Below are 20,450 nucleotides of genomic sequence, written 5' to 3'. Positions count from 1 at the left end.
CATGTGGGCGGATCTCCTCAGTTCTACTTCCTGCCTTTGCTCCAGAAGGCTCGCATTACAGCTCGCAGGCTTTGGCCTAGTTAACTAGGCCTCTTCTTTTCTTCTGCTTATATTCCTATTGTTTTTGACTATTTCCTCCTTTACCAGCACAGGATTGCCCTCAAACGTGACAAGAACATTCCTCTCTAGGTGTCTCTTCGCGAGTCGATTCGTTGGACAGCCCGGGGAACCTAGACAAGAGCAAGCTGTTCATAGAACCCGAGAGAGTGATGGTCACGACGGACACCAGTCTATCGGGCTGGGGGGCTCACTGTTGGAACAGTTCTGCCCAGGGGCTTTGGTCGGTGGAAGAGTTGCTCCATAGCATAAACTGGCTCGAGCTGTGGGCTGTCTTTCTGGCCCTAAGAGCCTTCACGCCCTTGGTGAAGGGAAGGAATATCTTAATGTGTACAGAACAACTTAGTATCCATTCTGGACCATCATGTAAACGGAATTTCCAGTGTTCGGGCAGATTGGCTAAGACGGTAGGAGATCCAGCCGGCAGAATGGGGCCTGCACCCTCGAGTATTTAGGTGGCTGACAGAGCAGCTGGGGTGTCCCCAGATAGACCTGTTTGCATATCCTCAGAATGCCAAGATTCAGAGGTTTTACTCACGTTTCCCGATGTTGGGGGCAGAAGAGACGGATACGCTATCGGTGCCATGACCTCCGTGTCTGCTGAATGCATTTCCTCCAGTGCCGCTGCTCTCCCGTTGCCTCAGGAAGCTGCGGGGTTTCCGGGCATCCCTGATATTGATTGCGTCTTTTTGGCCCAGAGGGCCTTGGTTTTCCGAGATCGTCGACTTGACCGTAGGTCATCCACTCAGTTTGCCAGACCATCCAGTTCTGCTGTGTCAAGGTCCGATTTACCATCCTTGCATCTAGAAAGTGTTCAGCCAACAAGATTTACCAATCGACTTGGCGTAGTTTTCTGCGCTGGACAGCAAAGCTCTCCCTGCAGCTGGACAAGTGCAGGTCGAGGGGATTACTAGGTTTTTCTTCAGGATGGCCTTGCGCTTGGTCTGAAACCCAACACGCTTAAACACCAGGCGGCGTGCTTGATCCAGATGTTGTTTCCTCATCAGCGTTTGTTCAGGCGTGGCACCCTCTTCTACGCAAGTTCTTGAGTGGGGCAGCTTTGTTGTCTCCTCTGGTCTGCCATCGTTTTCCGTCATGGGATTTGCATATTGTGTTGTGGGGTCTGCAGTTTCCACCATTTGAACCACTTTGATCTGTATCATTGCAGATGCTGTCCTGGAAGGTGGCCTTTTTAGTAGCTGTAACATCAGCCAGGAGGGTTTCTGAATCGCAGGCTCTGTCAGTTCAGAGTAATTTGTGTAATTTCTCTAAGGACTCTGTGAGACTTATCCCGGATCCTTCGTTTATCCCTAAGGTAAAGTCTCAGTTTAATCGTGAGGCGGTCATTTAATTACCTTCTTTTTGTCCGGATGCTCGTCACCCTGCAGAGAAGGAGTGCAACCGGACGCAGGCTTTTCGTAAGTCAGATGCTCTTTTTGTGGCCTTTAAGGCTTCTAAGATGGGATGCAAGGTCTCTTCAGCCATTATTGCTCGATGGGTTCATTCATGCATTACGATGTTGTATGAAGCCCAGAAACTTTCGGTGCCTGGTCAGATTACGGCGCACTCAACTACATCGGCAGCCACTTCCACTGTGTTATCTTCACCGGTGTCCCATGAAGAGATTTGCAAGGCGGCTACTTGGTCGTTGCCTTTTACATTTTCAAGGCATTACAAGTTGGATGAACATGAAGCTGCCAGAGCAGCATTTGGTCGGAGGGTCCTGCAACAGGTCCTTCCGGGTCAGTAGCTCCAGCTTGGGTATTTTCCCTCCCGTGGTTGGTGCTGTGGTATGTCCCAAGCTTGGGTGACCTCCTACACCAGCCGAGAAAGGTACATTGGTACTCACCGTGAAGGTGTCTTCTGGCTGGTGTAGAAGAGGTCACCCAAGGCCCGCCCGGGTTGTGTTGGCTGGAGCTGATGATCTGGTTGTAGGGGGACAGTTTTTCTGTCTTTCTCTGCATTATTGTTTGTATATTGTTGTATATTCTCTGTTGTGTTCTGTGGTTTTCATTCCGTAGCTTGAGCTGTTTTAAGCACTGAGGAGATCCGCCCACATGCACTGGGTTAAGGATCTTCAAGTATGACTACTTCCTGCCTTTTGGAGCATGTGGGGGGGATGTAATCCCAAGCTTGGGTGACCTCTTCTACACCAGCCAGAAGACACCTTCACGGTGAGTACCAATGTACCTATCCAGCACCCCAACCCAGCCCAATCGCCACAGTTCAGTGCACAATTGTCCTCCCTGCCCCGGCCCCGGCTGACTCTGTTCTGTCCGGGCAGGCAGTGGGAGCGTTCCTGCGTTCGATCGCCCCTTCGGGAGGCGAGTCCTCAGGAAGAACGGAGGCCGGAGAGAGCTTAAATCGCCCGAGGCGCTTTACACGTAGTGCGGCCCTCGCAGGCGACTTTAATCTAGTTGAGCCTACGTTCGGCGCATTAAACGAGGCCATCAGGGCGGGAAGGGTTAGGCCGATCCCCAACCCCCCCACACACAAGCAGAGATCCGGGCCTTGTGCTCTCTACCTAAAATGGCCGCCTCCACTAGCGACGCTCTACAGCCACTAGATGGCGCTGCACCAGAAATGGCGGGAACGGCTTCGGCTGCTCCCTCTACATCCTCAGCTAGTATTACAGCGAGAGTGCCCCGATCGGAGGGGCGGGAGGGTTCCCCCCTATCGGAATCTGTAGCTAATCTGCCAATGCCTTCCCAAATGCCCACGGAATGGCAAAATTGGTTTAAATCGACAATGAAAGAGTCCCTGGGTCTGCTGAGGGAGTATAACAAGCGTAAACGCTCTAAGAGGCCCACAAAATCATCTTCCTCTTCTGATGAGGAATCCTCCTCCTCCTCCTCTTCCTCCTCCCCCTCCCCTAGGAGGTCCAAGCGCAGAAGGAAACATACAAAGAGGCATAAAAAGACTGCTAGGGTCATTACCTCAGTACACTCATCTGAGGGATCTGGGCAAGAATCTGGGGACCCCATGGCAAATGACATCCGCCCAGTAGGAAAGAAAGCTCCACATATTCCACCCCCCCTTCTGGAGGAGGAGGCGGAAGACACCACAGCTGATATCAGGGGAGCTGATATGGCCTGCGAGGGTGACCAGGGACTAGAGAGAGATGAGGGAGACTGGTCAGGGGCAGAGGAGATCGAGCAAGCACAATCTTCCCAACGCCTTTTCTCCCCGGAAGATTTTAACCCCCTCATGACCAAAGTGTTAACTACCATTGGTCTACAGGCTAAGCCCACGCCTGAACCAGGCCAAAATTCCAAGGGCGATCTGGTCTTTCCCAAGCCACAGCCTCGAGAGCTTCCCTTACCCATGCCCACCTATTTTTCAGAAGTTATCAAGTCAGAATGGGCGGCGCCGAGTGTCCCGAAAAAAGCTTCCAACTCTTCCACTAGATTCTACACGTTCCAACAAGAACCTACCACACTCCTCCAAACGCCGACCACCGATGCTCCTATTTCACAACTAAGCAGCGGATCCCTGGTACCGAGAGATGGGGAAGGGTTCCTCGAACCATCCGATAAGAAGGCGGAGTTCTCGTTCCGACGGGTCCACGACAACGCTTCACTGGCTACACGATCAGCCGCAGTGGCCTCCATGACGGCCAGGGCCAGTCTTCTGTGGATCAACGACCTCATCGACGAGACTCCACCGGAATCTACTCGCCTAAGACAGCAGCTGTTGAAACTACAGCGAGCACAGGCACTCATCGCCGATACTTCCCTCGACACTATACGTTACTCGGCAAGATCCTCGGCGGCTTCAGTGGTCGGTAGAAGGCATCTCTGGCTGAAGGCGTGGCAAGCAGACTCCGTATCCAAGAACAACCTATGTGCTCTGCCTTACGAGGGGTCTAAGCTCTTCGGCGATTCAGCCCTAGAGAACATACTAGTCGAATCGAAAGATAAAAAGAAAACCATGCCGTCGGCCCCCAGGAAGCCCGATAAACCAGCTTTCAGAAGAAGCTACCAACAGCCTTTTCGTGCCTTTCGCCCCGCCTTTAGGGGCAGAGACAGAGACTTCCGCGGCTCCAGATCCTCCTGGCCCCGCCAGCGATTCACCAGCAGGAACCCCAACTTCCGCAACCCCGGCAGCCAGGGGAAACCTCAGGCAAAGAATCAGTTCTGACACAGACTTCCTCAGCCTGGGGGGTCGCCTATCCTACTTCCTTCCAACATGGCTACGCGATATATCGGATGCATAGGCTCTGGAGGTCATTCGTTTCGGTTACAGGATCGAGCTGGGCTCCTCCCCTCGTCCATGATTTCTCCCTACTCCCCGCTCTCACTCCGCTTCAAAGCACGCGGAAATGCCCATGGCTATCCTACACCTGCAAGACATCGGAGCCATAGAGCTTGTTCCCAGGGGGCAGGAGGGGAGGGGAGTCTACTCCATCCTGTTTACGGTACCCAAAAAGGACGGGTCCCGCAGAGCGGTTCTAGACCTAAAATATTTGAACTCCTTCGTCAGAACACGCAAGTTTCGCATGGAGTCCCTCCGCTCCATTTTAGAATCTCTGCAGCAAGGAGACTTTCTGTCATCAATAGATTTACGGGAGGCCTATCTACACATTCCCATACATCCCGACAGCAGGCCGCTACTCCGCTTCAAATACGCAGGGCTGGACTCAAGGCCCTCCCCTTTGGCCTCGCCTCTGCACCCAGGACGTTCACCAAGATCCTCGCCCCGGTCCTCGCTCTACTTCGTATTCAGGGGGTACACATAGTGGGGTACCTCGACGATCTACTCCTAAAATCGGAGTCCTGGGATTCAGCAGTAAGGGATCTGGAAAGGACCATGACAACACTGAATCAACACGGTTTTCTAATCAACATAGAAAAGAGTCACCTCTCCCCGACGCAGAGAATTCGCCACCTCGGGGTAATAATCGACACTCTATCGTGCAAGGTCTTCCTCCCGGAAGACAGAGCCCAGGTGCTTACATCAGAAACAAGGGACGTCCTGGCGAGGCTGAAGTCGCCTCTACTGTCCTTGGCTCGACTCCTGGGACTAATGGTGTCAACGCTGGAAGCGGTCCCGTGGGCAAGGCTACACCTTCGGGTCCTCCAATGGTACCTCCTGAAATTCCAAGCGTGCATAACCACGAGGCGCAACATCCTAGTCATTCCGCCTCCGCAGGTGAAAATGTCCCTGACCTGGTGGACCAGGTCTCGGAATCTCCAAACAGGCAAGTGCTTCCTCGAACTTCCGAAACTCATTATCACAACAGACGCAAGCAACAGAGGCTGGGGGGCACACTGCCTACAACACTCAGTCCAAGGACGATGGGAGAGCCTAGAAAGATCCCATTCTATAAACTGGCTCGAGCTGAGAGCTATCCGTCTGGCCCTCTTACATTTCCAACCCCTGGTTGAGGGGAAGGATGTCCTAGTGAAAACGGACAACACCACAGCCAAGGCACACGTAAACAGACAGGGAGGAACTCGATCGTGTTCTCTGTTCCAGGAATCAGTCCTCCTCCTATCTTGGGCCGAGAAGCACCTCAATTCCATCACAGTTCACCATGTCAAGGGAGATCTGAATTCAGTCGCGGATTGGCTGAGCAGGGAGGACCTCCTCCCGGGGGAGTGGTCCCTCAACACGGAAGTGTTCGATCAGTTGGCGTATAAGTGGGGGCGGCCACAAGCAGACTTGTTCGCCACTCCCCTCAACGCAAAGACAGAGATATTCATCACCAGGTTCCACTGTCGTGCAGCATGGGGAACGGATGCCCTGTCTTGCAGATGGCCCCAGGGTCTCCTGTACGCCTTCCCCCCGATACCACTTCTGACCAGAGTACTCCGCAGGATACGGAATCTGAGAGCAGAGGTCGTCATGGTGGCCCCGTTCTGGCCCAGACGTCACTGGTTCACGGACCTCGTAGGCATGGCAATAGACCAGCCTTGGCACCTCACCGCGAGACCAGACCTCCTTCTCCAGGGGCCAGTTCACCATCCCAATCCGGGCTGGTTTCAACTAGCCGCCTGGAGACTGAGCGGATCCGATTGCGAGCGCAGGGACTTCCCTCCAAAGTGACTGAAACCATCCTGACTTCTAGGAAAAATTCCACTAATCGAATCTACCAGTATACATAGAGGATGTTTCTGGGTTGGCTCCACAGGAAAAAACTCCCTAGTGACGAGGCGACGCCACTACATCTCCTACAATTCCTCCAGGATGGGCTTGATAAAGGACTGAAGCCCAACACCCTCAAGAGGCAAGCTGCCGCATTATTGCCAATGTTGAAGGGGAAGGCTAACTCACAGTATCATTCTCTCCTAAAAAGGTTTCTCAGGGGGGCCACCCTATTGTCTCCCCCAGTGATACATTGTTTCCCCTCATGGGATCTGAATTTGGTGCTTCAAGCATTACAAGGCCCTCCTTTCGAACCGATCCGTACCATACCACTACGCCTCTTGTTTCAGAAGTTGGCCTTCTTGGTGGCACTCACCTCTGCTAAAAGAGTTTCCGAGCTGAGAGCGCTCTCAGTCCACAAGTCATTCTGCGTCTTCTCTGAGGACTCGGTCAGGCTGATTCCGGACCCCTTTTTCCAACCAAAGGTGATATCTCATTTCCATGCATCACAAGACATCTTTCTTCCTTCATTCTGCCCGCATTCGAAGCACCCCAGAGAGAAACTGTGGCACAAGCTGGATTTACGTAGATGCTTGAGATGCTACATAAAACGCACGGCCAGTTTTCGTAAGACCGAATCTATGTTTGTCTCTTACCTGCCCACCTCTATGGGAGAGGCGGTATCAGCAAGAACTATTGCTAAATGGATTACAGTGTTTCTCAACCACCGGTCCCTGGACCACTGCCGGTCCCCGAAGGGTTGAGTGCCGGTCCCTGACTGGGAGTCAAACCCCCCCCCCAACTGAAATCAAGGCACTCACTTCCTCAATTTTGCACATGGCACGGAAGAGGAAGAGTATCACGGAGGCATGGGACCCTTCTTGTGCCTTGCCTCCACGTGCTGCTGAGATCTTCCTACAGCTATCTTATTCCCTATCTTTACAGCTTCAAACTGTATGCGATGCGGGGGCATGGAGGAAAAAGTATGGCAGTGGGCGCCACTTGAAGGGCTGCTGGTTCTTGCATGCTCATTGTTTGCAGCCAAAGGTTGGTTGATTGAAACCCAGCTGCCTGTTGTGGTCGAGGCACCTTGAGAGGGAACGCTGTTTCCCTCTTGCATCAGTGGGGCTTGCTTGTATGTTGTTTTCATTGGCCCCATGTAGCTTTTGAATTTTTCTAATGGCCCAACATCCCCTCTCCATTGAGTAATCACAAGCACCTCCACTCCAGACATACTGGAGACAAATTTGTTCACCCAGGCTTTTAGATTCAGGGGTTCTCAACCTTGGGTACCCAGACGTTGCTGGACTTCTACTCCCATAATCCCCAGCCATAATGGCCAAATGCCATTGTTGTTGGGGGTTATGGGAGTTTAACTGAGGGACCCAAGGTTAAGAACCCCTAATATTCCATGTTTGCAAAAGATTCCAAATTTAATTATTTTAATGCTTATATTATTTTCATTCTAAACTGCCCAGAGATGCAAGTTTTGGGCAGTATAGAAGTCTGATAGATAGACAGATAGATAGACAGATAGACAGACTTGAAACCCCTTTACTAACTGCTGGTCCAGGAAACTGCACATGAAGAATGTAGCGGTCCTTGAAACTCTGCACAAAGAATTTAGCGGTCCTTGACTCCAAAAAGTTTGAGAAACACTGGATTAGAGCATGCATTACCTTAGCTTATGAGACACAAAAGGTCCCTCCTCCGGCCAATATTTGGGCACACTCCACCAGGTCGGCAGCCGCCTCGGCCGCCTTCTCCACTAACGCTTCAGTACAGGAGATTTGTAAGGCAGCGGTATGGAAGAGTCCATCCACCTTTATAAAACATTATAAACTGGACACATACGCCGCTGCCCAAGCGGCATTCGGTAGGAGAGCACTCCAGAGGGTTCTTCCCCAGGAATGAATAGCGTTATCCCTCCCTGACTTGGGAAGTTTGCTTTGGTAAGTCCCATCTTCATGAGATGCCTTGACAGCACCAACCGAGAATGAAGCATTGGTTACTCACCGTGAAGGCTTCTTCTGGTTGCTGCTGTCAAGGCATCTCAGCCCACCCTTGTGGCTCGCTTTCCTCTCTAGGGGAAGAACCCTCCTGGGACCAGGTTATACGCTCCCACACACATCTGTTCCTTGCAGGGCATAGGGACATGTATATGTGTTTCTTCTCTCTTGTTTTATTCTCTGCATAACTTTCTCGTACTACTGGTTCACTCGGCCTAGAAGAACTGGGGCGGGGTTATCCCCGTCAGAGCTATATAGGACTGCCTTTCTAAACTAATTTGCATAGTCCTGCCTAGGAGCACGTGACAGGGATAACCCATCTTCATGAGATGCCTTGACAGCAGCAACCAGAAGAAGCCTTCACGGTGAGTAACCAATGCTTCATTCCTTCCTCCTGTAATGAGTTCCCTCTTTGCTCCCCTTTTCCAGTTCTAAGTGTTGATTTACTGTTCCATCCACAGTGATGCTAACCATGGTTAGCTTTAACCAAGATTCCCAGCATAACCAGGGTTTGAAATGGGTGTGCAGACCCTGGTTAAAGGAGAACCTTCTTATTTTTGGTCCATATGCTAATACTAAATCATGCTTCACACCAAGAAAGGAGGATTCTCCTCATTTCTCTCGCCTGTGCAAATATCCCCCCTCCCTTGTCAAGTTTAACCAAGGTTTAGTATTAACACTAATCAGCTTCTCTCTTAACCAGTGTGTGTGTACATTTCAAGAGCTGGGTAAAATAGGAATGTTGCTTGGTGCTAACCATGGTTGGTGGTGATGCAATAGTGAACCATGGTTGTACATGCATAACCATGTACATCGCTCCGAGCTCCTCAGAGGAAGAGTGGGATATAAATGTCTTTTTAAAAAAGCCATTAAAGCTGGGGAGACAGGGATGAAGAAGAATTCTCGGCTGCTGTGTGAGGACAACTCCCTGTGGATTATCATCCCATGCTCGCTCCAGGGCAGGACGTATGCTAATTATAAGCTATAAAAGGAGCCGGATGGTAACCCCACCCAGTTCTTTTCGTCCTGCTAACGCTCTAGGAAAGGATACTCAGCCTTGCTTCGTTCCTCCTCAGATAAGTTTTGCCTTTAACTTGCTCCTTCCTCTGCTTAAGCCTCTTCCCTTCTTCTTGGCTCCTCGGCTGCCCCCCCTCCTCTCCCCCTCGTCCTCAAAAAAAAAAAGGGAAAAAAGGCAATTTTCACTTGCAAAGGCGCCCTGCCGAGCCTCACTGTCCGCTTCACCCTGCTTGTTTACTCAGCCCTCCACTCCTCGCTTGCTCTCCAGACCTTCCTCCCCCCCTCTCCCCCCTTCTGCCATGGAGCAGCCGCAGCCGTGCCTGCAGGGACTCCGACCACGTGCGGAGAGGCATAAGACCCAAGCAGCAAAGGCAGACCGCCCCGCTGCGAGCGCGGCCGCCCCTAGACACGCTACAGCCGTGCCCAGGACCACTGCGCTCCCCCCGGGCGAGGGCACTTCGGCAGCACCACCCCCCTCTGCGGGGGCGGGGGCCTCAAGGAAAGACCGGCATGCTGCTGCCGGTGAGCGGGCGGGCGCACAGAGCGAAGGGCGCCATCTTGGCTCGTCCCTCGAGGAGGCAGAGCATGCGAGGGCCCAGCGGCAGTGCAGGAGAGCCCAAGTGTTGGAACTGCTCACAGCGGCCCGATCCTCGGAGGCCACCGGCTCCTCGGGAGAGGAGGAGGAGGGCATCGCACAGACCGAGGAGGGTGAGTGTGAGCGGCAGTCCCCTGGCGGAACGGGAGCTCCCGAGAGCAGGCAGCCCCTCTCCATGGCCCCTATTCAGGCTTCCCCATCGAATAGCCCCCCCCTGCTGGTACCAATAGCGCAGGCCCCGGCAGGAGACCAGGGAGCGGCCCCTCCCCCTCCCCCCTCCTCTGCAGCCCCAGGGCCAGAGATGCCGGAGAGCTGGAAAGCCTGGATCAGTGATCTGCTCTCGCAAGCCCTGCATCAGCGCAAGGCGGGAAAGAGGGGCCGCAAGCGAGGGAGGCGATCGCCCTCCCCCTCCTCCCCCTCCTCTTCCGATTCTGACTCCACCCCACATGGGAAATCCCACAGAAAGAGGCGGAAGGGCCGCAAGGGGCAGCATAAGGGGCGTAGGGATCCCAGACCCACTGCCACACGCCCTGCTCCAGTCCACTCTTCAGAAGACTCGTGCCCAGAGTCCCCCACCCACCTAGGGAGGGTCCCTGCTCCGCCTCATTCCCCCTCGGGCCAAGCTGGTACAGCCCTTACAGGGGGGGTTTGCCCTGATCTGGAGGACTTGGGGGACGATTCCAGGGAAGAAGGGGAGTGGTCTGATGGACAGACAGGGATGGAGGAATCCACCCCTCAGTTTAAGCGCCTTTTTCCATCTGATGATTTCTCCACGTTGTTTGTTAAGGCCATTTGCATCCTGGGGCTACTCCCTCCAAGGAATCTCTGGTATTACCTACACATTCTTCACCAGAGTTCCTGTTTCCCATGCCAAATACCTTCTCAGAGGTTCTCCAGCAGGAGTGGCAAGCACCAGCGGTCCAGAAGAAGGTCTCCTTCTTAGCTAACAAGCACTACACGTTCATCCCCTCAGCAGCTGCACAACTCCAAACGCCTCCGGTAGATGCTCACGTCTCAGCCCTGACCTCTCGTGCGGTCCTCCCACGAGATGGAGAGTCAACGCTGAAGGATCCTGCCGAAAAGAGAATCGAAGTACAGTTAAAGAGAAATAACGATTGTATCTCTCTCTCTATCAGAGCCTCCATAGCTGCCTCCATCATTTCTCGGGCAGCACTGCTCTGGACCAATGAGTTGCTTCAGTCCCCTCCCCCAGATCCAGCCAGGTCCCGCCAGATTGCCCTAAAGCTCCAGAAGGCACAAGCCTACATTGCTGACACCACCCTGGATGCAGTATGTTTCGGGGCCCGAGCTACAGCTACTAATGTGATCGCTAGGCGAACCCTCTGGCTCCGCCACTGGCAGGTTGATGCAGCATCAAAAGCCAACTTAGCGGCAGTCCCCTTCTCAGCCACTAAGCTCTTTGGGGATGAAGCCCTTAAGGACATCCTCATTGAATCCAAGGATAGAAAGCTGACCCTTCCCAGCACAGCCAGGAGGGACGAGCGGCGCCCCTTTCGTAGGGGTCAGCCTCAGCAGCACCAATTTCGTTCCTTTCGCCCCTCCTTTCGCCCCCACGAGCGAGACAACAGATTTAGGAGCCCCAATTGGCCAAAGGGTAACTTCCCCGCCAAGTCCAATTCAAGAGCCCAGCCAGGCCAGCAGTTTAAACCACGTCAGGCACAGTGACTCTTTAAAGATAGGAGGTCGCCTCTCCCACTTTTACCATGCCTGGGAGGCGTCCACCACAGACAAATGGGTCCTGAGAACAATCTCAGAGGGATATTTCATAGAGTTGTCAGGCCGCCCATTACACAGGTTCCTTCCCACTCCATCATCTCGATCCACCACAAGACACAGAATCCTTCAACAGGCCATAGACCACCTGTTAGCCATCGGAGCCATAGAACCAGTCCCACCTCAAGAGCACCGTCAAGGGCTTTATTCAATCTTATTCATCGTGCCCAAGCGGGACGGCACCCACAGGGCAGTCCTCGATCTAAAGTCCTTAAACCGGTGGGTGCGCAAGCGCAGGTTCCGTATGGAGACTCTCCGCTCCATCCAGTGGATCTGACAGAGGCCTATCTGCATGTCCCCATTCACCCTCTATCCCGTCACCTCCTCAGATTCTGTTACAGGGGAGCACATTACCAGTATCGAGCCCTTCCATTCGGCCTTTCCTCGGCCCCAAGGGCATTCACAAAGGTGCTGGCTCCCCTAGTAGCCTACATCCGCCTGCAAAAGGTCCGTCTCTCGGCGTACCTGGACGATTTGATTCTGATGTCACGAAACGATGCAGAACGGGACGTCCAGATCACCCTAGAGGCCCTATCGTCACACGGCTTCCAGGTCAACCACGCCAAGAGCCACCTGTCTCCTACGTTCCGTCTCCAGCACTTAGGAGTAGTCCTGGACACCCAAAGGGACCGATTCTTTCTTCCAGAGGAACGCAGACTCAAGATTTGGTCCATGACATCGAAGACCCTGGCGACCAGCAGGCCTCGCATCCTTCAGCTGGCTCAGTTATTGGGTCTACTGGTTTCCTCCATCGACTCTGTCCCCTGGGCAAGGTTGCATCTTCGTTGCCTCCAATGGTTTCTCCTCCCCTTCCAGGAGGACATTTCCTCCAGGTTGTCCAGGAGGGTCCAACTGTCTCCAGAAGTGCGCTCCTCGCTCCGCTGGTGGCTCCGCAAGAGAAACCTAGAGGCCGGCAAGCCCTTTCTGGACCTCCCTTGGATTCTCATCACCACGGATGCGAGCCTTCGGGGATGGGGAGCTCACTGCCTTTCTCAGTCAACCCAGGGCAGATGGTCCCCCGAGGAGTCGGGCCACAGCATGAATTGGTTGGAGCTCCGTGCGATTCGCCTGGCCCTTCAAGCCTTCCTACCTGTGCTGAGGGGCAAAGATGTCCTGGTCCAGACCGACAATGTGACGGCAAAAGCACACGTCAACCGGCAAGGCAGCACCAGGTCTCGCTCCCTTCATCAGGAAGCAGTTCTGCTCCTCCGCTGGGCCAAATCTCACCTGTCCTTCCTATCAGCAGTCCACCTGAAGGGAGAACTGAACGTACAAGCGGACTGGCTGAGCCGACAGGACATCCACCCAGCCGAATGGGCCCTGAGCCGCAGAGCCTTCTCATTCCTGTCCAGAAGACTGGGAGCCCCTCAAGTCGACTTGTTTGCCACTCCCAGCAACACCCAGCTTCCGCGGTTCTTCAGCCGGTTCCAGTGCCCACAGGCGGAACAGACAGATGCCATGACGGCTCCATGGCCAAGGACCCTCCTCTACGCCTTCCCACCACTTCTGCTTCTGGCCAGACTTCTCAGGCGCATTCGGCTCCTGGGGGCCAGGGTGATTCTGGTGGCCCCTCATTGGCCCCGCAGGCCGTGGTTCCCAGAGATCCTGAACCTCGCAACCGGGCCTCCAGTTCTGCTTCCAGTCTCCGCAGACCTGCTCTCGCAGGGCCCGGTACTCCATCCGGATCCCGCCCAGCTCCAGCTTGCCGCCTGGCACTTGAACGGGAGCTACTAGGGGGCTTCGGTTACTCCCAGAGCGTTCTCGACACATTGATGGCCTCCAGACGCTCTTCCACTCACCGCATTTACCAGTGCTCTTGGAGAGTTTTCCTCAGATGATGCAGAAACAGACATCTGACTCCGAGGGCATGTTCCCTACCCGAGCTGCTACAATTCCTACAGGATGGCCTCGACAAGGGCCTTAAGGCCAATACCATCAAGCGGCACGCTTCGGCCTCTCCTGCTACCATTCAAGGGCAAGCCTCTCTTGTCCCATGCCCACCTGAAGCGTTTCCTGCGTGGAGCATCGCTAACATCCCCTCCTGTAGTACATAGGTTCCCTACGTGGGACCTCCACAAAGTCCTGCGGGTCCTTCACAAGCCTCCATTTGAACCGATTAGGTCCATTTCTTTGCGCCTTCTCTCTCTGAAGTTGGCCTTTCTGGTGGCCGTCACCTCGGCCAGGAGGATCTCAGAATTAGCCTCGCTGTCCTCCAATCCCAGGTTCTGTATATTCTCGGCTGATTCAGTAACCTTAGTCCCAGACCCTTCAGTTCTTCCTAAGGTCGCCTCCGTTTTTCATAGGTCCCAAAACCTAGTCCTGCCCTCCTTCTGTCCCAAGCCGGTCCACCCCAGGGAGAAGGAGTGGCATAAGTTGGATGTTCGCCGCTGCCTGAAGACCTACCTTAAAAGAACCGCCTCCTTTAGGACGATGGACTCCTTATTCGTCTCCTTCCTACCGGCCTCCATGGGCCAAAAGGTCTCCTCTGCTGTCATCGGTCATTGGATCAGGGCCTGCATCTCCTTGGCATACGAGACCCAACACTTGCCTCCACCCACACGAATCACGGCGCATTCAACTAGAGCGGCCTCCACTTCAGCAGCGTTCTCCACCAATGCCCCGTGGGAGGAGATCTGCAGAGCGGCCACGTGGGCGTCCCCGTCCACCTTTACCAGGCACTACAAGATGGACACTATGCACTCCGCTCAGGCTGCCTTTGGCAGAAGGGTTCTGCAGCATGTTCTTCCCCCTCAGTAGCCTGGGACCCCCACCCTGGGTCACCTGGCTTTGGTAGGTCCCACAGGGAGTTGTCCTCACACAGCAGCCGAGAATGGAGCATTGGTACTCACCGTGAAGGCTTCTTCTGGCTGCTGTTGTAGAGGACAACTCGACCCTCCCTATGCGGTCCCAGACTCCTGGGGGGATGGTTCTCTATCTTCCGGCTGTTTGCTTACCTGTTTGCTTACCGGTTTTCTCTACTTATATATGTGTGTTATTGAGGTTTCCTTTCGTTTGAAGCTTGGCTGGCTACAAGAACTGGGTGGGGTTACCATCCGGCTCCTTTTATAGCTTATAATTAGCATACGTCCTGCTCTGGAGCGAGCATGGGATGATAACCCACAGGGAGTTGTCCTCTACAACAGCAGCCAGAAGAAGCCTTCACGGTGAGTACCAATGCTCCAATCCCCTCCCCTTGTCCATATTTTCCATGGTTAGTCAACACTAAGCAGGTTCTCGCTTAGCTAAGCTTTGCAGACCAGTTTAAAACCCTGGTTTTGCTGTTTTGTTTTGTAGAGATATTTAAACCTTGCTTTTTCTGTGATCAATCAGACTCAAGCCAGTTTCAGATTTTGGTTAAGATGAAAATCCTGGTTCAAGATAACCATGGTTAGCATTGGGGCAAATGTTATACTTGATCATGGCTGAGCTCTACAAGGACCGGCAGGGGGGCGGGGGTAGAGTTTGTGCTGGAGATGGAAACCCATGGCTTACCCCCAATTTATTAACCAAGGTTATGGGTCAATGGGTGTGGCTTCCAGCAGCTGGTCATTCAAAACTAGGTTTAATGTGGGTTACTGACGTTAGTGTGATTGTATGCGCCCACGCCAAGGTGGTTTATGACCTGAGATGAATCTCGGATTCCCGCCTTCGTGTTTCTTCACCCTCATGTCAGTAACCTACATTAAGCCTAGATTCGTGCAATTGTGTGAACGCAGCCACTGTCTGCTGAAAGGGAGGAATGTTCTCATTGAAACCGTTTCTACCTTTTGAGAACCTCGAGATGCTTTGCCATGCCTGATCCCTCGATATTTCTACATGCTACATTTTCGCCTCCGTTCTCGTTGGTGGCGTTGTGGGTAGTGTTGGAATCTGGCCTCTCTCTCCTCCCTAGCACGATGCGCAGTAAATAGCTTTGAAAAAAATTTTTTCATTGGGAAAGGGAGTGCTAATGGTTTTGCATTCAACTTCTGGCTCGCAAGGATCTCTTGGCAATTCCAATAGTTCACAATTACTTGTGAGGCACAACGCGTCTGGAATGCTAAGTAGCGTGAGGCAGTTTCTGATGGGTTCACACACACACACACGCTTCTCCTGTGGGTCTTCCGGCTTCCAACATTATCAGCCCGACCGAGTGCGCCCAACAGACGAACTCCCGCGTCCAAATTCCAGCCTCCGATGAGCAGAGACACGTTTCCTTCCTTCCCTCCACTTAATGCGATTTGATCTTATTGCTGTGACAATCTCCCCTCGGGGAAGTTGACCTTCAAAATGGCTTCCTCGTATCGTTCTGTCCCCCGGGTGGAAAGGATGTTGTTTTCTCCAGATTGTGTGTTGGGGTGCAGTGTGTGTGTGTGTGTCCACGCATGCGTATGTGTGGTGTCTACAGATGTAAGGGCCTGGGATGGGGGAATAGGAAAAAACAGGTTTTGTGGGTTTTTTAAAAACTTTTTTCTGGAAAAAAAATCTGTTGTTTTTTCCCCCTCCCACGGGGGAAAAAAACCCTGTTTCCCCCCGTTTTCTTCTCCAGGATTTCTTATCTCTAGTGGGGACTCATTTATTTGCTTCTGTTGCTGGGTGGGGTCTAATTTCTGCCTGGGTGACTTTAGCTGCCCACCACAATCTCCAGCATTTGGGGACCCGACAATGGCTGTGTATTTATTTGGTTTTTTAGATTTTTTACATTTAGCAAATCTCTGTGTGTGTGTTGGCTGCAGTCTGTTCTAGTAGTGAGTCATAACGGGTGTGAAATAATTTCCCAGCGTAGCAAGCTTTGTAATCCAAGGGACCCCATCCACGTGGCAGTCATTGTCAGCTGACTCCCACGGGCCAATCCCTTCTCCAGTCTCTTTTCTCCTGCTGCAACCTTGTCTCGTCCTTTTTATCCTGAAACCCCAAAAGTAAAGCTACCAACATCTGTGGAGCCCTCTGGAGAGAGAACGGACAGGATAGGGGCATAATTGACTTGTGGAACTCTCTGCCACAGGATATGCAGATAGCCACCAGCTTGGATGGCTTTTAAAAGGGACTTAGACAAACTCATGGAGGACAAGTCTTCCAGTGGCTACTATAGATCTCTTCTGGAGAGAGAGAACAGGACCCACAAAAGGGAAGTACTTTTTCACACAGCAGAGAATTAAATTATTGAGTTGTCTGCCACAAGATATGCAGATAGCCACCAGCTTGGATGGCGTTAAAAGGGGCTTGGGCGAATTTATGGAGGACAAGTCTACCAGTGGCTGCTGGTCTTGATGGCTACGTGGTACCTCCAGGTTCAGAGGCAGTATACCCCCGAATCCCAGTTGCAGAGGAGTAACAGCAAGAGAGAGGGCCTGCCCTTGAGGGAGGTGGCCCGGGGAAGTCCATTCAACCATGACAGGACTTTACCACCACCTTCAGCTGTCCCTGCGGCTCAGACCTAAAGATTTCTGGGCACCGCTCTCGGTGCTGCCTCAAATATGGCAACCTATCCCTGACCTTGCAACAGAGTCCATAGATTCTCCCTCAGGCGATGCTTGATGGACTCTGCTAAAAGGGGGGGGGGCGGTGTGGCCACCCGCCCATCAAGCGAGCATCTCTCTAAAAGGCCTGCCTTGCTATGCGTCAAAGGGTACCCGCACAGCATTCGCTCTGTTGTCGGCTTTCTGGGATCTGTCCAGGGTCCTGAAGCACCTGCCTCTGACCTCCCTTGTGCTCCTATTCAGACATTCACTGGATCTCTAGCCCCGGCCTGTCGGGCGTCTGCCCTTACTACTGGCTCCAGACCATTGCTGGATCCACGTCCTCCACACCCCCTCCTTTTGCTTAGCTTGGCCAGAACTGGAAAGGTCAGGAAGGAGACCTCACACCCAAAGAGGCTGGCATGTAGATCTCCTTGGGCTGAGCCCCACGGTGGAGCTTCTAGAAAGTTCTCCGTCAGCAGCCCACCGTTGACAGAGTGCAATAGGCCAGCCAGTCCCTAGAGAGCAACATGGCAGGAAGAAAAACGTCTGGAATGCCGGCTGCCTTGCATTTGGGAAGGCTTGGGCAGGGGAGATGAACCCACTTGCCTAGAATTAAAATTGCTGAAGTGCTTTTCTGGCTGCTCTCCATTTGGGAGCTCTTCTCTGTCCTCCAGATTTGGCTAACATCAGCTGTCTTGCCAAGAAGGAGATTGAAAAGGAGGAGACCACCACTCCGGTCTGGTCCAGAGACTGGTCCTTCAGGACCCTGGACAGATCTCACAGACCCAGTTTGATTCAGGGGCCGGCCAGCCAGTCGGGATTTGGCATTTGCAGGGGAATCCGGGCCGCTTTGGCCCAAGTGGAAGGAAGTGCTTTGCAAGGGCAGCAATGGCTCCAGCCCCAGAAAAGACTACAGTTCCCCTGATATCTATGCCTTGCACAAGACTACAGAGAGGGAAGCACTATAGCACTCAGGGCCCCTGGTGGTGGATGGGAGGCTCCCTTGGCTAAGGAGATGTTATCTGGGGTGGGGAACTCATGGAGGATTAGTACACCAGCGGTTGCTGGTCTTGATGGCTGTGTGGAACCTCCCGGTTCAGAGGCAGTATACCCCTGAATGCCAGTTGCAGGGGAGTCACAGTATCAGAGGAGCAGGCCTTCAGTTCAGGACTGTGGGCTTCCCAGAGGCATCTGGTGGGCTACTGTGAGGAACCGGATGCAGGACTAAAGCGGCCGAATTGGCCCCTTAGGGTATGGGATCTCCAGCTCAATGCAAGCACTAGTTGTAAGGGGCAAACTCAGGCTGGATTCTTTTGTGGCCCTCCCTGGAGATGCTGCCAGGAATAGATCCTGGCACTTTCGGCGTGCAAAGCAGGGGCTCTTCCTCCGAGCTACAGCCCCATCCCATGGATATAAGAAGCTGCCGTATACTGAGTCAGACTCTTGGTCCGTCTAGTTCAGGATTGTCTACACTGAACGGCAGCAGCTCTTCAGGGGTCTTTCCCAGCCTGACCTGGAGACGCTGCCGGAGATTAGGAACTGAGGCAGCTGCTGTATCCCGAGTCAGGCCCTTGGTCCATCTAGCTCAGTATTGTCTACCCAGACTGGCAGCGGCATCTCCAAGGTTGCAGGCAGGAGTCTCTCTCAGCCCTATCTTGGAGATGCCGCCAGGGAGGGAACTTGGAACCTTCTGCACGCAAGCAGGCAAATGCTCTTCCTAGAGCGGCCCCACCCCTTGAGGGGAATCTCTCACAGTGCCCACGCACGTAGTCTCCCATCCAAAAGCAAACCTGGGCAGACCCTGCTTAGCAAAGAGGACAACTCATGCTTGTGGCCTTGCGCCCCAAAGCCAGCTCTCCTCCCTTCTACCACCTGCCCGTTTTTATCTCCGCTTTTCAACTTGTGCCTCATTCTTCGCTGGCTGGCCTCGCCAGCCCCTCCGCGTAAAAGCTCTTCTCGAGACCTTGGTGTGCGGCACATGGGTGGCGCATGCCAAGGAACTGATGGGATCATGACCGGAGCGCTAAGGAATGCCTGCCAAGAGTTAGTTGCAACAGATCTTCAGGACTGGAAGCCCGGGCCAGATCAGAGGCGCCCTTATGAAGAGGCGGGAGGGGGTGGAAATCCACGCTCTCCCAGGGGGTGTTGGTGCTTGGAGATGGCCAGCAGCCAGAGAGAGGGTGTGTGTGTGTGTGTGTGTGTGTGTGTGTGTGTGTGATTCTCACTTGTCAAAGAAGTGTTAACACAAGCAAGTTAAGTACCACTTAAGGAGGCCGGGGGTGATGATTTAACCCTCTTGAGTGCAATATTTCTTCTCTGGCCTGTTTTTGGAGCCACAGGCAGCTAGGAATACAGCAACATAGGAAGCGGCCATATACTGAGTCAGACCACTAGTCCAGCTCACTCAGGATTGTCTGCACAGACTGGCAGCGGCTTCTCCAAGGCTGCAGGCAGGAGTCTCTCCCAACCCGATCTTGGCGATGCTGCCAGGGAGGGGACGTGGGGCCTCCTGCATGCAAGAATTCCACATTGACTCCCCGGTATCTAGAAGCAGGGCTGGGTATCAGTCCCAGGGAGCTGCTGCCGGTCAGTGCCGACAATGCTGAGTTCAGTGGACCAAGTGCCGGACTCAGTAGAAGGAAGCATCATAGCTTCATCGGGCACGTCTGTTGCTCAGTGGTACAGCAGATGCTTTGCACGCAGAATGTCCCATGTTCAAACTCTGCCGTCTCCAGGGTCTGAGGAATGCTAGGGTTGAGAAATACCTTTCTGGAACCACTGGGTAGCTGCTGCCGGTAGGGATGTGCCCGGAATGCCGGTTCGAAGGTGGGGGTGGGGATATCTTTAAGGATGGGGGAGGGTGCTCTCACCCCTCCGGCCACGTTTCCCCTTCCGGCACAGTCTGGAGGGGTGGCAGCGGACCTTCTTGCCTCCCTGGTGCCTCCTCAGAACGGAAGTGGCCAGAAGTGCCTGGTGCACATATTAAAGATATCCCCCCCCTTCGAACCAGCCGAACCGCCAGACGTTCGAATAGGTTCGGAGGCCTGTAAAAGGGCCTCCGAACCGGTTAGTGCACATCCCTAGCTGCCGGTCAGTGTAGAGCAGGGCTGCTCAACTTTGGCCCTCCTGCAGATGTTGGCCTACAGTTCCCATAATCCCTGGCTATTGGTCACAGTGACTGAGGATTATGGGAGTTGTAGTTCAAAAACAGCTGGGGGGCCTAAGTTGAGCAGGCCTGGTGTAGAGGGACAGGCCATGGGCCTGACTCGGTAGAAGGCAGCTTTGTAGGTTCACCGGGTGCATCTGCTTTGCAGGCAGAAGGTCCCAGGTTCAATCCCTGGCAGCGTCTCCAGGCAGGCCTGGGAAAGACTCCTGCCTGAGGCCCTGGCG

General features: G+C 53.6%; 1 protein-coding gene across 1 annotated transcript in view; it reads left to right on the top strand.

Moving 5' to 3' along the window:
- Window positions 1-20,450, top strand: part of MYBBP1A (MYB binding protein 1a) — a 56,301-nt gene that overhangs the window by 28,537 nt on the left and 7,314 nt on the right. The window lies entirely within an intron of this gene.

The sequence above is a fragment of the Hemicordylus capensis genome, chromosome 12 (assembly GCF_027244095.1).
Source record: "Hemicordylus capensis ecotype Gifberg chromosome 12, rHemCap1.1.pri, whole genome shotgun sequence".
In the NCBI taxonomy this organism is placed as follows: Eukaryota; Metazoa; Chordata; class Lepidosauria; order Squamata; family Cordylidae; genus Hemicordylus; species Hemicordylus capensis.
This window is presented reverse-complemented; position numbering and strand designations above follow the sequence as displayed.